The 15,491-nt window shown below is 38.4% G+C and overlaps 1 non-coding gene across 1 annotated transcript; it reads left to right on the forward strand.

Annotated features, from left to right (window-relative positions):
- Positions 1 to 438: 438 nt before the first annotated feature.
- Positions 439 to 511, forward strand: Trnak-cuu. Its single transcript has one exon. It is a non-coding gene; the product is annotated as a tRNA-Lys (tRNA).
- The last annotated feature ends 14,980 nt before the right edge of the window (positions 512 to 15,491 follow it).

Consider the following 15,491-nt stretch of genomic DNA (forward strand, 5'->3'; position numbering starts at 1 on the left):
TGATCTGCGCAGAATTTGTAATTTGTATTTGATCTGCGCAGAATTTGTAATTGAACCATAGGGTAAGCAGACTTGCGAGAACCTTGGTTCCACCCTGGATGAAAGTCCAAGGGTTTGGTTGTTTGTAATTTTGGTTTGGGGCACCATTTCTTTGCCGCGGTTTGTCCTGTCTAATGTCTGTCCTGTCTAATGTCTCCATGTCTCATATTTGTGGCATGCATGGGTCAGGGGTCTTTTCTTGTTGCCCTAAGAACATGGCACGGGAAAGGAGTTCTGCCATGTGTCACGGGTTAGAATGTATTACGTTGGAGTCCCCTGAGGGTGCTTTTCTGAACTCAAACCACTGCTGCAGCCCTTACAGCTGAGCCTGGCCCATGTAGGTGAGTCTTTCCCTATCCCCACTTGCCAGTCCCGTGGGTCCCTGCCATTTGCCTAGCTGCCCGGCTAGCTCAGTCGGTAGAGCATGAGACTCTTAATCTCAGGGTCGTGGGTTCGTGCCCCACGTTGGGCGCCAGATATTGGATTAAGGTCTCTTTATTTCCAAGCACAACCGGGTAAAACACAGGCCAGAACTAGGTTAAGAACCCAGCCAACGCGGCCAAAACAAAGAGAGAGCGCGGTCCCCACGTACAGTCCTTTAAGAAGCCCCCTTTACGTCATGCCGGCTTTCCTTCACCCCGCCCTTATGGGCGAGTCCCCAGGTCCACCTGGTACCTGCCCCAGGACTATTGGGCGGGGCTAGGGTTACTCCCTACATACAGCCACTTTGGAAATCTGTATGTTGACTCTTCAAGAAAAGGGGAATGTATCTATCACAAGATCCAGCAATTCCACTCTTAGGCATATACCCAAAAGGAGCACATTCATACAACAAAGACATCTGCTCAACCATGTTCATAGCAGCAATATTTGTAGTAGCCAGAAACTGGAAGCAGCCTAGATGCCCCTCAACCCAATAATGGATAGAGAAAATGTGATACATTTACATAATGGAGTACTACTCAGTGGAAAAAAAAAACAATGGAATCTTGAAATTTGCAGGAAAATGGATGGATCTAGAAGAAACCATTCTGAGCGTGGTAACCCAATCGCAAAAAAGACAAACATGGTATGTACTCACTCATATGCAGATTTTAGACATAGAGTAAGATTACCAGCCTACAATTGACACTGCCAAAGAAGCTAATAAACAATGAGGTCCCTAAGAGAGACATACATGTTCTGCTAGAGAAGGAGAGAGGTCCAAGATCAGCTGAGCAACTTGGGAGCATGTGAAGAGGGGTGAGGGAACTAGGAGAATGATAAGGGGAGAAGAAGAGGGATGCCTAGGACATGAGGGAGCAGAAAATATGAATCAGGGGAGAATACATGATAACAAGAATAGAGATATCATAATTGAGGGAGAAATTTTTGGTTTACAGAGAAATCAGGCACTACATAAATGTCTGTAGATCTACAAAGATGACACCAGCTAACTATCTCACCAACGGAGGAGAAGCTACCTTAAATGCCCTCCCCTGATTATGATATCGATTACTGACTTATTTGCCATCCTATAGCCTTCAGCCAGCAGCTGGTGGAAGTAGAAGCAGACACCCATAACTAATCACTGAACTGAATTGGAACTCAGATGCAGAAAGGACCAGTGAAGAGCACAGAGGTCCAGACCAGGCTGGTGAATCCCAAAGAAACAGCTGACCTGAGCATCCAGGAACTCTTGATCCTCAGTCTGATATCTGGAATACCAACATGGGATTGATCCAGACCCCTGCAACATGGGTTTACATGAGGAAACCTCAGAAATCTATGGGACCTCCAGTAGAAGCCCAGTATATATCGCTAGCATAGGTGTGGACTTAGGGAGACCATTCCATATAGAGGAATACTTCCTGAGCAAACACACCGCGAGGTGGGCCTAGGTCCTATCCCAAAGGATATGAAAGACTTTGATGACACACTATGGAAGGCCTCACTATCCATGGGAGCAGAAAATATATGTGACAGATGAGTTTTTAGTTGGGGGGTAGGGGAGGATCAGTGGGTGAAGGGAACTGGGATTGTCATATAAAACAATCCTGTTCCTAATTCAAATAAAAATGGTTGAGCAAAAAAGAATGCCCTTGAAATCACATTAGAATATGTAATCTGTTTTTCTTGTATTGGGACAAAGGCCAGCATACATCCATGCAATGGACATCCTTTATTCATGGATGCAGCAGATGTTTGACACCACATCAACTGCTGTCATTCTGAAATCTTTAAAATGGTTAAAAAATTAGTCTCTCGTAGATGTCACATACAGATTTAAGCCTCAAATATAGATGAAATTAACAGAGTTTATAATCTATGGGTAACAGAAGAGGAACAACTATTTTTTCAGGGTAGTTATTGATACATTCTTGTGTGCAAACACAAGACCATTGGCAGAAAATCAGTTAACTGAATTACATTGCCAGCTACTATTGAGAAGTCAGAGAAAATCAAAATCTTTTGAGAACAGGTGTCATGTAGAAAGTGTCTTCCTGAATTCTTGTTATTACATAGTGAGAATAAGATGTCTCCAATCCACAGTTTCCTTTTCACAGGAATATCACCAACGATATCAATAGTCATTAGGTTTCCTATGCAGGGTCATTAATTATAGAGAGCAAGCTCCTGGTTGTGTATTAAAGTGCTGTCCACATGTAAAATGCTATTTACCAAAAATACAGACAAAACTAGCTTCTCTTTTAACTGTGACATAGAAGCTAGGTAAACATTACATTTGTGAGCATTAGAATAATGTTTTGTGTGGTGGATATATTTAAGTATTTGTGTGGGTTTGCATGTGGTGTTTTTCTGCATATGGTTCCGTCTGTTTCTGCTAAAAGGCTCAGGCTCAGGGGGATTCTGGGAAATGTAGTAAAGAAGTATTGCGATCCAGGCAGGAAGTGACATAGCTGGCAGACTCATATATAAGCAAGGACAACAAGGAAGTCGTCTCTTTTCTCTTGTTTTTCCTCCTGGTCTCTGCTCTAGATTTGCCATGTGATCCACCGGCAAGAGAGGGCACCAGAGGTAGGCATCCTCAATAAGGTAAATCTTATAAAATATATTGATGTATGGTAATTAAGACTGAGCTAGCAGATGAGAAATCCTAGCCATTGACCAAGCTACATTTTTACCTAATATAAGTCTCGATGTGTTACTTGGGACCTTAACATGGTGGCAGGGTTCAGGAAGCTAGGAGTAAAGACTTATTGGTGCATATTTTAGTATCCAATAAAAGTATCCTGTATAGCCTTTAATACTTACAAGGTGCAAGGTGATGTGAATGAGGCCATGGACAGGGCCATGAGCCTGACACAATTTCTCAGTCAAATATATGTATTCTCCCTGAATGCAGTGTGAGAATAAGTTATTCAAGGCTTTTATTCGTGGATATACTTTCTAAAATAGTAAAGCTAGAATAATCAATTAAACCTAAGTCATATCCATCAAGTATTGAGTTTTCAATTGTACAGCCATTCTGTGATATTTCAACCTACTGCTTATACTAAATTAAGATTCATGTGAAAGGTTCTTTTCCCTCATGAGAAATGTATTCTACTTAAACTGTCTGAAGGACAATATTCACCATGTCATTACCATCTGAATTGCTTTGGGTCACTCACATTTTAACTTCATTTCTGAAGATGGTAGGGACTCCTGAAACATGTTTTCTACCAGGGCTCTGTTGTTACATACTAAGAGGTCTTACTTAGGCTATGCCTCATGTCCCAGTATTGACAATTTTCCTTCTTAAATTTCCAGGCTCTCTTTCAGCTAATATTGTGGTCACATTCATCTTTCTATATTAATGGTCTCTAATAATTGTGAATGTACCTTTGACACTAGAGGAAGGAATCTGGTCTTTGGAAATGAGAGTCTTCTGCAATTGTCATCCCCAACACCATTTCACTGAGTCAATCTGGGACAACAATTTCTGATCAAAATTATCTAAAGATGAGTATTGCCACATGGGAAGCTTTGGTTTGCCATGTAAGTGGAAGGGGTGGAGAATGGTATACAGAGAATCAATTGAGTAAATATATATTATATAAAACAGAATGCCTTCCTGTTTGAAATTCTACCCTAAAGAAGATTGTCTGATGTACACATGCAATTGTTTTTGGTTTTCATGTGAATGCTTGAAATTAGTGGAGTCTACATTATATAGATATGGTAAAAGTTCTGTCTTTCATTGAAATTGAAGAATATTTAAATCCTGAAGCCCTGGTGGACTGTGTACTTTTTCAAGGCATAAAGTGATCTAGAATTCTTGAACAAGACACAAGACAAGTTACAGTCTCACACTTGTGGCCATGTTTATCAGGAAACAAAATTTGTCATTCCAGGAGTCTGCAAATAATACTGAGTAATATATTCCTTTCCTGGACTTTCTTACTTCATGCTTGGTGGAAAACAAACAGACCAAAAATCCAAAAGGAGATTTAAATTTTATGGAGCCCAACACATAATCTCCAGATTTCCTTGGCTCTGTAAAGAAAACTATTCCACATGTACAGGACAAAATATATCCTGGCTATTCTTACAATTTCCCTAATGTTGAGGCTATATTTTTGCTCTTCCTAGTGTTTCCTAATTTTCACTGTTGATATTATAATATGATTATATTATTTACCCTTCATTTGGGGACTCCCAAACATCCCATTCATGTTTTTCTTTTTGAGTTTGATAAAAAGATGCACATTCATACAATAATGGCATCTATACAACTATGTTCATAGCAGCATTATTTGTAATAGCCAGATCTTGGAAGCAATGTAGATGGCCCTCAACTGAAGAATGGATAGAGAAAATGTGGTCCATTTATACAATGGATTTCTTCTCAGAGTAAAAAAATCAATGTATTCTTGAAATTTGCAGGCAAATTGATGGAACTGTAAGAAACTATCCTGAGCAAGGTAACCCACTCAAGAAGATAAATGTGGTATGTACTCACTCATATATGGATTTTAGACATAGAGCAATTCATTACCAGCCTATAATCTACACTGATAGAGAGGCTAGGAAACAAGGAAGGCTCTAAGAGAGACATACAGGTTTCCAAGAGAAGGGGGAAGGAACTATATTTCCTGAGCAAATTAGGAGCATAGGAGGTAGGGAGAAGCATCCAAGAGAATGAGACAGGGAGAAGAGGAAGGTTGGGAAAGACCTGAGGGAGCAGGAAGTTTGAGTTGGGTGAAGGATAGAGGAGAACAAGATGAGAGTTAACATAATATAGGGAACCATTATAGGTTTAAAGAGAAATAAGGCACTAGGGTAATGTCCAGACACCAACTTACAATCTAAGCAACAGTGGAGAGGCTACCTTCAATGCCCTCCCCTGATAATGAGATTGATGACAAACTTATATGTCATCCTAGAGCCTTCATCCAGCAACTGGGGGAAGTAGAATCAGACACCCACAGGTAAACACAGAGCTGACCTGGAATCTAGTTGCAAAAAGGGAATAGTGATGAGCATAGGGGTGTAGACCAGGCTGATGAAACACACAGAAACAGTTGACCTGAACAAGGCAGAACTCATGGTGCCCAGACTGATAGCTGGGAAACCAGAATAGCACTGATCTACACCACATGATCATGGTTGTCACTGAGGAGGCCTCATAAATATATGGGGCCTCTGGTAGTAGATCAGTAATTATCTCTATCATAGGAATGGACTTTGGCTCATTCCACATGGAGGTATACTTCCTCAGCCTAGACAAACAGGGGAGGTTGTAGGCCCTATCTCAAAGGATATGACATACACTTAAGTTCCCTCATGGAAGAAATAACATACCCTGGGGAGCAGAAAGGGTATGGTATAGGTAGGTTATTAGGGGTAGGGAAGGAAGGGAGGTATTGGGAACTGGGATTGACATGTAAATAATCTTGTGTCTAATTTAAATTTAAAAAATGGAATAGAAAATTACAAGACATGAGCTAAAAATTTTAACTCTACCGGTGATAAATTTCAGGATAGAAAACCCAGGAGGCTTCAACACAACAGAATTATCTAGAAAAACTCAGTTGTTGAGCATGGGAGAAATAGTCTTCTCAGTGGAATAGGACAATTTGTTATAAGATATACTTTAATTTTAGATAAAATTACACTATAATTAAATCTTCATTGTATGTTTGAACAACAGAACTTGCATCATTTCTTTAGCATATTCATGGCCACTTTACTGGTACTGATTATTATATAATCTGACATATATTCAATAGAAGACATATCCTCAAAACATAATATTACATTTTCAGGTTTCTGTGCTCACTTCATTAACTTTATTCTTCCATGCTTCTTCTTTCCTACCTGGCTTTTCCCACTCATTTTATATCTGTTATCTTTTAATATTGTTCCATGCTCATATTCATCTATAACTTCCTTTTTATATTTTCCTGTCTTCTTTCTTCATTTATTTTGTTACTCCTTCAATCTCTCTCTCTCTCTCTCTCTCTCTCTCTCTCTCTCTCTCTCTCTCTCTGTGTGTGTGTGTGTGTGTGTGTGTGTTTTCTACTTAGAAATGTCCCTTTAAAAAGACTTGAAGAATGTTTCACAAGAAAACACATATTTCAGAGAATATTACTTCAAATTAATCCTACTCTTATTATTAATAGAAGATATTTGCAATCTTCTGCCTTGGTTTGTAAATAGGCAGCTGGTCTTTCTAAATGCTGTGTAGTATTAATGAGCAAAAGTCAGTGTATTTTCTTAGGTACAACACTAGCAGAAGAGACATGCCTGGTGTAATGAAAATTTGTTTAAACCAGTGAAATAGGAAGAGTTTCTTTGACCATTTTCCTTTGATTTTATGGCTTATCTAAATATCATACATATACCATGAAATAATTGAATCATTTAAACTTTGATACCCATGCATAAAACCACCTCCAGATTTGTCAGGGACAAAATTGACTTCTTGATGTCCTTGGGTTTCTGTATTACAGAGCCTGCTATTTTAAGATATTTTCTGATCACAGGTAGAATAATGGGTAGCACATGAAAAACTTACACTTTAATATAGTGTTTGACTAAAGAAATTGCATGAAATGTAAAGGGAAGGATCACTCAATGTTTGTACTTACAGAAGAATCCACACATCAGAAAATTCAGAAGTTAGTACAATGCCATGCTTGTATGTTGTACATGTAGGATGTCATATCTAGTATCACAGTTATCAAAGTTTGAAGAACAATGTTTGTCACTGGTTGAAGCCACATATAGACACGATCTCAAGAGAAGCTAAGGTTAACACTGATTATAGTCCAACTGTCACAAAAGATTATATACCACTCTCTGTGTATTTATCTATTCTTTTATGAGAACAGGAAAGACTGTTGTTTCAACTGTAGAGGCAAAAAAGCTTTTCAGACAGTTGACATGAATAAAAATCTCCTGTTGAGACCTCCAAGCTTGTCCACATGAAGCAAGGGCACTGTCAAAAATATAATGGCTTCCTAAAGTGAGGTTTATAAAAGAGAGGTTATAATGTCTCCTGCCACAATGAGGGTGGCCTCTTTCCAGAGATCTCATCAAAGATCTCAAAAGTTATCATGTTGCCTTTGTAGGCTTATGACTTATGGAGGGGAAACTTCTTCTAGAGTTATAAAAATTCTTTCCCATGCAAATCTACTATGAATCCAAAGAAAAGTATCACTTATTGTTAAATTTGGAATGGAATATAGGTGAATATTGGTGTCATTTTTATCCTATATTTGTTTTCTTCCTGTGTGTATGTTTGTCTGTCTGCCAAGGAATATGTCAAAGTAGAACCCATTTGGAATTCTTTAAACACATATTATGTGTGGAAGAAGACAGGTTAAGCTGAAATACAGTGTTATCATTGGGTATCTGCTTTATAAAGGCAATGTACATTGAACAACCTTACATGTCAGCACCCATTGGATGTGAGTTTTCTATCTTTAAAGCCTATGGTGGCTTAAAGTCTAAGCACCACAGTGAAGAGTCTAGTTTCCAGTACAGGTGTGAAGAAGTCTGAAATTGTTTAGGAAGAGAAAACAGAAAGTACAGACTCCCCATGTCTTTGGTGAGCATATTTAACAGTAAAGCAAAACTATAGCAAGCCAGGACTTTATTTGAATAACTGTACACTGGAGGAACATCTCTGTTTCTCCTTCATACATAATCTGCAGAAAACTGAGAGATTTTTGCTACACAGAACCATATAGACTGTCTCTTGGTGTTTCTGTTCTAATTAATCCCTCACATTCCTGGGGTCTCAAATAATCTCGGTTATTCTGGCATCTACTCGTGAAGTTAAAGCCACACACTTCTTTTGTGAAAAGTGAGTTTTGTATAAGTTTTAGATTTATACAACTGTAATATTCCTCCATCTTTTTGTGTATACAACAAATCCTCCATTTAGGCATGAATGTTCCTTTCACTATTACAAAATTTAGCCAGTGTGACAAAATTGTCCAACAACTAATGCACCAAAATATATGGGTGAAACATCAAAAGTCCATAAACCATCACAACAAAGGACAATAAAACTAGGGTTGTCTCCCCTTAGAGCAGGTCCTTCACAGATGATATTTAGTGATATTAGGTACCCTCATGTTAGTTAACAGTTCCAGTTGCTTGGAAATGTCCAAACAGTTTGTCATAGGCTCATTTGGAGAATCAACTCCATTGTATGGTAACATTAAAAGTTGTAAAATGGCGCATACCTTAGGTTATTAAAATCTCTATTATATAAAACTGCATTTCAGATGCATTTCATGGTCCACAATATGGGCAGAGAGATTTCTGTCATGGTTGCTAGGAAACCAATATTATCTGTCATAATCTATTACATCTTCAAATTCAACACCAAATACACCCACTCATGACCTCACAATATAACCTCTTGAACTTTGGCATAAGACAAAACTCTCTCTCTAGCTTTAACTATTGTTATTTCTTCTGCCCCACAGTAACCTACTATGGTTTCAGTCAAGGACACATGTAATTCAATGCTTCATTATACTATTTCATTTGATTCATGTCCACTTATATATATCCCATATGGTGCAATTCCCAAACTGGAGATAAAACCAAGTTTCTTGTACAGTTTTGTGAATGTTTAAGGCTTCCTGGTATTTCACCCCTAGATTTGGTACATTGCTTGTTGTAATTTTTAGCTTTTTTCCTCCGTTTTTATTTAAATTAGAAACAGGATTTTTATACGTCAATCCCAGTTCCCTCTCCCTCCCCTCATATCCTTCAATCCGCAATCGCTCTACCTATCCCATACCATTTCTGCTCCCTATGGAGTGTTTGGTCTTCCATGCAGGTTGTTCAGATTCTGTCATCCTTTGCAATAGGGCCTATGTCATCATCTGGTGTCTAGGCTGAGGGACTATCCCTCTTTGTGTATTTGGCTCTCACAGTCCATTTCTATGCACGGAATATGTACTGATCTACTGCAAAAGGCCACAGAAATTTCTAAGGCCTCCTCACTGACACCCACATTCAAGGGTTCTGGATCAGTTCTATGCTGCTTTCCCAGTGATCAGTCTAGTTTCAGATCAGCTGTTTCTGTGGGTTTCACCAGCCTAGTCTTGACCACTTTACTAATCAATCCTCCTCCTCTGCAACTGGATTCCAGTTCATATCAGTGTTTAGCTGTGGGTGTATGCTTCTACTTACATCAGCTAATGGAAGAAGGCTCTATTATGGCATATAAGTTAGTTATCAATTTCATTATCAAGGTAGTCATTTAAGATAGCCTCTCTGGTGTTGCTTAGATGGTTAGAAAATGCCATTCTTGTAGCTCTCTAGACATTTCCCTAGTGCCTGATTTCTCTTTAAACCAATACTGGTTCCCTCGTGGATAGTATCTCTTATTTTTCTCTCCACTATTCTTCTCCCTATACAACCAGAAGCTTCTTTAAGCAAAGGACACAGTCAGCAATACAAAATGGAAGCCAACCAAGAGGGAAAATATATTCACCAAACTCATATCCAACAGAGTGCTGATCTCCAAAATTTAGAAAGAACTCAAAAAGGTAGTTTACAAACTCCTAATAATCCAATTAAAAATTGTGGTACAGAAGTAAATAGAGAATTCTCAACAGAGGAATCTAAACTGGCTGAAAGACACATACAAATGTCCAGAACAACCTTAGCCAACAGAGAAATGCAAATCGAAACAACTTTTTAGCTTTAAATAGGGATGTGAAGAATAGAGACCTCAGTAACCCAGACCATTTGAGATCCCAGGAAGGAGAGGTTTTAGAGAGGCCAGCAACATTAAGGGACACATAATGTGATTCTGTGTAGCTGGGATCTCAGTTCTAAAATTTTTAGGCAAATGCACAAAACTAGAAAACAAAACGTCATGATTGAGGTATCCAAGAAACAAAAAAAAATATATAGTATGTACTCACTTATAAGTTGATAACAGACTTAAAGCAAAAGATACCTAGCCGACAATACAAAATTCTGGACAAGCGACAACTCTCTTGCAGAAACACATGGAAGCAGATGCAAAAATCCATCACTAATCTTTTTTTTAAGCTCATGGAGAACATTCAAAGTGAGAAAGGAGAAATATTATGAGCAAAGTAGTCAAAACCATAATGTGGAAACCCACAGAATCAACTGACCTGAGCTACTGGGAAATCACTGACTGTAGTCTGAAAAGGATGGAACCTACATCAGACTGAAGTCAACCTCCATTAATTAAAGTAAAAATGGTGATTGTCAGACAATATTCGGTCACTAGCAGTGGATCCAACTTCTATCTCTAATGAACAAACTGCTTGTTGGAGCACATTCTATATGGAGAGACACCTTTGTCAGCCTTGGCACAGGGTTACAGTTGCTAGAGATGTTCCTTGGTCCTGCCTCAATTAGATAATAGGACAGACTTAGTGTATTTGCTAGGGGAGGACTTTCCAGATACAACTAACAAATGAGAGGAGGGTGAAAGAAAGGCAGCAGGTGGAAAGGATGAATGAAAGTGGAACATAAAAATAAATTGACAAAAATGTAAAAAATTAACAATCACACGTCATTAGTATCTCTTAATATCAGTGGACATAATATACTTATAAAAAGACACTGGCTATTAGATGGTATATGTAAAGAGGATTTCTCCTTCTGCTGCAAACACGAAACACAGCTCAACATTAAAGACATTTACTATCTCATAATACAAGTTTGGGAAATAATTTTCCAATCAAATGGACATGAGAAACATTATGGTACTTGATGTTTCCCCACTTGTCAGTAAAAGTACAATGAGCTTCCACTTGGTCAGGTTAGCTGTTTCTGTGGGTTTCTCCAGCCTGGTATTGACCCATTTCCTCACCATTCTTCCCTTTCTGAAACTGGATACCAGTGGTTCAGGTCATTGTTTACCTTTGCATGTATTCTTGTGCTTCCATTAGCTACAGGATGTAGGTGCTAGGTTGGCATATAAGTTAGTCAAGTAGTGATTACATTTAAGGTAGTCTCTTCACATTTAAGGTAGTCTATTCACTACTGCTTGGATTGTTAATTGGAATTACCCTTGTGGATCCCTGGACATTTGCCTACTGCCATATTACTCTTTAAATCTATAATTTATGCCTCCATTAAGGTATCTCTTTTCTTGCTCTCGTTTATTATTCCCCCAAATCAACCTTCGTGATCCTGCATATTCTCCTATCCTCTCCTTTTATCCCCTCCCCATTTTCCTACCTACCTCCTCCTTCCCCATGCTTCAGGAGATCTTGTGCCTCTCCCCTATTCTAAGGAACCATGTATATCTCCTAGTATCCTACTCATCCTAATTTACCTGGAGGAATGAATTATAGGCTAGTTATCATTTGCTCTTTGTCTAATATCCATAGATTAGTGAGTACATAACATGTTTGTTTTTCTGTGTATTGATTACCTCACTCAGGATGGTTTCTTCTAGTTCCATCCATTTGTTTAATTGTTTTTTTTTCCAATGAGTTGTGCTCCATTGGTTAATTGTATCACAATTACTATATCCATTCTTTACTCGAAGTATATCGTGGTGATTACCAGTTTTTTGCTGTTACAAATAGATCTGTTATGAACATAGATGAACAGTTGTTACATTGGGTATATACCTAAGAGTGCAGATTTTTCAGAGAAACTGCCATACTGTAGTCAAAATGGTTATACAAGCTTTTTTTCTCTCAGGAGCAACAGAGAAGCATTCCCCTTTCTCCAAATTCTCTCCAGCATATACTGTCCATGGTGTTTTTTCTATAGCTGTTATGGCAGATGTAAGACGATATCTCAGAGTTGCTATGATTTGTATTCTCTGATGGCTATGGATGTTGAGTAATTTCTTAAGTGTCTTTTAGCCATTTTAGGTTCCTCTATTGTCCAAACTAAAGTCCTGATTGATCAGAGACTTCAATATAAATCCAGCCACAATGAACATCTTAGCAGAGTAATTGGGAGGAAGGATTTAATCAATTTGTATAGCAGACTATTTCCTAAACATAACAATAACACAGACCCTCAGATTGACACTTCCATAATTGGGTCTCCTCAACCTGAGAAGATTCTGTAAGGCAAAAGTCATATTCAAAAAGACAAGACAGTAGCCCAGAGAATGTGAAAAGACCTTCACTAATCCTACATGTAGCCAAGGGCTAATTTACAAAATATACAAAGTACTGAAGAAAGTAGTTACAAAGACAGCAAATAAATCAACAAGTGGGGTACAGAACTAAATAAATACAATGCAATAGGGTTTTACTTCTTATGGAAGAGAAAATCTGCTGATAAGAGAATTGGAGCAAGTACTTCATTGACTATATTTTGTGAGATTAGGTAACCTCATGTTGCCTAACAGTTCCACTTGCGTGGAAATGCCCAAACCTTTTGCCACAGGTTCATTTGGAGAATCAACTCCATTGTATGGTAACATTAAAAGGTATAAAATGGCACATATCTTAGGATATTAAAATACCCAAGTGCAAAACTGCATCTCAGTTGCTCCCTATATCATGGGCCAATGATATGGACAGGGAGATTTCTGTCACTGTTGCCAGGAAAAACTTATGATATGTTTGTCACACTCTACTGCATCTTCAAAATCTAAACCAACCACACCCACTCATGATGGCATACAAGTTAGTCATCAGTCACATTATTGGGGAACTGCATTTTTGGGAGCCTCTCCACTAATGCTTAGATTGTTAGTTGGGATTATCCTTGTGGATTCCTAGACATTTGCGTAGTGCCATATTTCTCTTTAAACATAGGATGTATTCCTCTATTAAGGTATCTCTTTTCTTCATCTCATCTATTCTTCCCTGTAATCAATCATCCTGATTCCTCATGTTCTCCAATCCCCTCATTTTCTCCCCTTAATTTCTACTACCTACCTCCTCCTTCCCCATGCTCCAAAATTATTTAGGAGAACTTGTACTTTTCCCCTACACTGAGGAACCATGTATGTCTCTCAGGGTCCTACTTGTTCCTAGCTTCTCTCTTGCTGTAGATTATACTCTACTTATCACTTGCTCTATGTCTAATATCCATACCCTAGTGAGTACCTAACATGTTTTACTTTCTGTGTATGTTTTACTTCACTCAGATGGTTTCTTTTAGTTCCATTCATTTGCTTTATTGGTTTATTTTCCTCTCAGTAATACTCCATTGATTATTTGTATCACATTTTCATTTTTGTGTCACATTTTCTTTATCCATTGTTTAGTGGAGGGAAATCTTGGTATTTTCAAGACTCTTGCTATTACAAATACTGCTGTTATGAACATCATTATACAGATGTCCATGATGTATGAATATAAATATTTTGGCTATATGCCAAAGAGTGGAATTGCTAGATGGTGAAGTAGACTAATACACAATTTTCAGAAAAACTTCCAAACTGACGCCAAGATGTTATACGAATTTTCACTCCCAGGAGCAACAAAGAAACGTTCCCCTTTTCCACATCCTCTCCAGTATAACCATCAATGGTGACTTATTCTGTATCCATTCTGGCAGGTGTATGATTATATGTCAGAATTGTTATGATGGATATGGAGTTTCAGAAATTTCTTATGTGTTATTTAGTGATATATGATTCCTCTATTTACCAAAATAAAGTCCTAATTGATCAAACACCTCGATAAAAATACTGGCAAACTTAACCTATTAGGAGTTTATTTGTGAAGTGTCATTAAATGAATTTGAACACCAGACCACTTCCTGAACATAATAAAAGCACAGACACTCAGATTGACACTTCATTAACTGTGAGTCCTGAAACTCAGAAGATTCTGTAAGGCTTGCATGAATGCCCAAGGATGACAAATAAATTAAGACATCAATCTCATTATCAGGGGAGGGCATTTAAGGTAGCATCTCCACTGTTGCTTAGATGGTTGCCTGGTGTCTGACTTGTAGAATCCAGACATTTCCCTAGTGCCTGATTTCTTTTAAACCTATGCTCTTTGATGGTATCTATTTTTTTCTCCTCTATTCTTCCCCCTACACAACCAGAAGCTTCTGTAAGGCAAAGGACACAGTCAGAAATACAAATGTCAGCCCACAGAATTGAAAACCATATTCACCAACCCTATATCTGACATAGAGCTGATCTCCCAAATTTATAAGAACTCAGGAAGCTAGTTTCCAAAACACCAAATAATTCAATTAAAATGTGAGGTACAAATCTCAATTGAGGAATTTAAAATGTCTGAAAGAAATATAGAAAATTATTCAACATCCATAGACATTGGGAAATTACAAATCAAAACATGTCTTTAGCTTACAATCAGATGTCATTTTTGTAAAAGTTTATAATAATGTAAAGAACATTCAGAGATATTCTCCTATCTTACTGTTTCTGTCTCTGTTTATCTGCCTTCATCTCTCCCTTAGGCTCTCTGTTTGTCTCTGTAACCCTTGTGGAAGCTTGCAGTTGTACATGGTCTGTCCTGATCTTGGCCTAACTTGTGGGTGGCTGGACTGCAACCATCCAGCTAGAGAATCTCTCAACTTTTCAAATCACTGACTAGGGTCAAATTTTATCCCTCTCATGAACTCTGATGCTTTCGACGATGGAGATGTTTCTTTGCCATGTAATATGTCTAGAATTTATTGAAGGGACCAGCTCCCCATTTCGGCAGCCATAGCAGCTGAAACACCTGCTTGTCTGACGTTGTCTTAGTCACTAAGGGGTCGGACTCCTGCCTCCTGGCAAGGAACCAATCAGAAGTTAGCTTGTGGTGCTATATTTTACGGCTCTGTGTGTGCTTTACAGACAAGTGCACAGCAATGATGTGCAAAGCATAGCAAGCACCCTGGGAGGGCCTATGGGTCATTACAACCAGTTGACCAATAAACACAGGGCAAGTCCTCCAAGCCTGGAGGCACTCCAATCCTGAGCCTGTGCATACCCCTAGACACTCCCCTTACCCTGCCCTATAAGATCTCTATGCAGACACTTCGAGCTGTCTTTCCTAGCCATCCTCCATGGT

Source organism: Cricetulus griseus, unplaced genomic scaffold, assembly GCF_003668045.3.
Source record: "Cricetulus griseus strain 17A/GY unplaced genomic scaffold, alternate assembly CriGri-PICRH-1.0 unplaced_scaffold_2, whole genome shotgun sequence".
NCBI lineage: Eukaryota > Metazoa > Chordata > Mammalia > Rodentia > Cricetidae > Cricetulus > Cricetulus griseus.